Raw genomic sequence first — 2902 nt, 5'->3', positions numbered from 1 at the left:
ATTTTATTCTGAAGCCAACCGGAGTTTTTCTTTTTCAACGTCCATCCATCTCGTAATCCTTCCGGCATTCGAGTAAATAAAACTCTCCGAGAAGATAAAAAAAGAGATGCGTTATGGCGCACTATTGTCTTCTCCTCGGTGATTCAAGAGTCCCTGGGGTGTAAAACTAACCGTTGGGGCATCTCTATCCTGTCGCTTTATGTAACAATCGTTTCGTCGATCTTCTTCAAGAAAATAGCAACCTAGATGGTAGCTCGTACGGGAGATGATTTAGAGGAGACTTTACACAGTTAAGACGTACAAAAAAATCGCAACCACAAAAATCGTGGCCACAAAAATAATAGCAAACGACGGCCATGCGTTAAAAATAGCACTAACGAGGGCCCATGTAATCGAAAAGTCTGCTATTGGAAAATATGGATCAACATTATTCCATTTCCAATACCTGCATTTGGAAAATTGAAAATGATTAACTGAGCCAGCTTTTGAGTAGGCCTCGAAGAAAGATATTAAACGGAATTATCGTCTTGAATAAATAACAGAATATACGGTAATATGCAAATAATTTAAGGATATAGATATAGGGTACCAGAGACATTTCGGAAACTACAAGCTTCCCCAAGATTAGATCTCTTGGCGAATGGCGTCCATCAAATTGGAAATATTAACTAATTGTAACAAATACTAACTATAATGCGATACACACAAAGCATTGGAAAACGTGCCAACCCCAGTGACAAGGGCCTACCAGAATTAAAAGATAAATAATTTTTTGAGAGGAATTCAAACCTCGACGGCGTTAAAAATAAGTAAACTTATTACTTATCTTTCTGGTGTGCTGGTCAAGGATTGAATTTCAATTTTCGAGAATAGCCAGCCTTTCGATAAATTTAATTACCAATTTTGAGGGCAACAATAAAAACACCATAGCATTGTTAACCCTGAAATCGTTAATAAATTAAGGCAAACGTTGGCTTTATCCGAAAATTGAAATTCAATCTTTGACCAACCCTCCAGAATGAGACATATAAGTGTACCAAAATGTAAAAAAGTTGTTGATAAAAATGTAATGAATGCAATTTTTTCACACATTTTTTGCGACAAAAGATGGAATTATTAATAATATTAATATTTATTACCGTGTGAAACTTATCTAGCGCATTGAATATGGAATGATTGATGAGGCGAGTGGTACAATTAAGGTTGCAAAGGAAATTCAGCTTCTTCCTTATTTTTATCAATGTGTCTGAGGGTATTTGCATGCTATAAATTCCCTTGTTTACGTAGGTATAGGCGGCACACTTACATATATATACTATCTAGTATGATGTAAATAAATTGCGATAAATCATTGCCAATCAATTGTTTAGGCCATAGTCACATAAAAACTAACTATTTATAGATTATTCAAAATTTAAGGACCTCATTTTTTGTGTATAATTTACGGATTTCTATTATCTTTTTAACTTTGTTCTACGACTTTAATTTTAATAATTTTTTTCAAATGGGTGTGAGTATTAGGCACATATTAACTGTATATTTTTGTTGGTGGGTCTAAAATCTTCTTTGATGAAATATGTTTTTAATGCCAGAGCTTATTTTATTATTAGAAGTATAACCAAAATAATTTTTACAAATGACCCATGGTTCCTTAGGTTATGATCTATAAGAACTTATTTTTTAATACCTTCTCTTAAACTCTCTGTCGTCGGTGGCAGAAATTCCGCACCTGCCAAAACTGAGGGCCCCGGGTTTGAGTCCCGCCTGGGTAGGTTGCATCTGTGGGTATGGGCAGTGCTGTAGTTGGGCTGGTACGGCGTACCCCCTAAAATCCAAACTTGTTATAAGCGTACCGGTTAAAATACCTTCGCGGCCGGAGGTATAATTCATGTTCAGTTGTTAGAATTATTTGTAAGTACCGCCTAAATTTTTTTCCAACTACAGCACTGGGTATGGGTGTTTGTGATAGTCCATGGTTGTTGAATATCCTCTTCAGTCCCAGCGCATCATATGTGAAGAGTTGAGAAGCCAAGGGGTACAAATGAATTTTTTATAAACAGAGTTAGGTACAGGAATTGATAAAAGATATACACAAAAACTTGGTGGCCAAGGAATACAAATGAGTCTCTGTTTTGTGCTGACATCGAGTGGAAAATCGAATGCACTACTTAATATCTATTTTATCTCGTTTGTTTTTGTTTTCTTTGCCAACTTTCTGTACCTAACTCATTGTCAGTGTAGAAAAAAGAAATCACTCGTGCGATTGCGCAATCCTACCGCAATTTTGTGATTGATTTGTTAAGAAAATAAAAATGGGTAGGTCAGTAACTAAGGAGAGAAGGATGCTAAAGAAAAACCGTAAAAACGTTTGCGTTGCTATAGCTCAGTAACTAAGGAGTTTCAACCCCATGTCTGTGGACTAAAAAGCTTAAAAATTGCCCTCCATGCCACCTCCTGAAGTATTGTAGAATCCTCCTGGAATATCCTGTATATCGAAATATCGAACAATCCAATCCTTAGAAACCGTGAAGAATAAGAGTAGCTAAAGGTATACGCCAACATATTTGCAAATTGGCGAGGAGGAAGACCAGCAGAAGTCGATCGACTGGCTATAGACCATGACTCGGAGGGATAGGTAGAAGGGTTTTTACGAGTGAAGATGCCCCGGAACAACACAAGAAGACTCCTCGCCCTCACACACCACAAGAGTGAATTTATGGATTTATTGGCCGGCGCCGCAACCCTCCCACTCTTATTCCCGACGCCATCTCCACCAACCTGCCTGCCCTATAAGTTTCATTCCGTCTCTCCCCCCTACTCCGAAAACAACAGACGATCGCAGGACCACTTCTTCCGGCATCCCTCCACACACACGGCTCTCCGTGGTGTTGGCGGCCCGTCG

Source organism: Ischnura elegans, chromosome 7 (genome assembly GCF_921293095.1).
Source record: "Ischnura elegans chromosome 7, ioIscEleg1.1, whole genome shotgun sequence".
NCBI classification, from domain to species: Eukaryota; Metazoa; Arthropoda; class Insecta; order Odonata; family Coenagrionidae; genus Ischnura; species Ischnura elegans.
Note: the sequence above shows the minus strand (reverse complement) of the source record.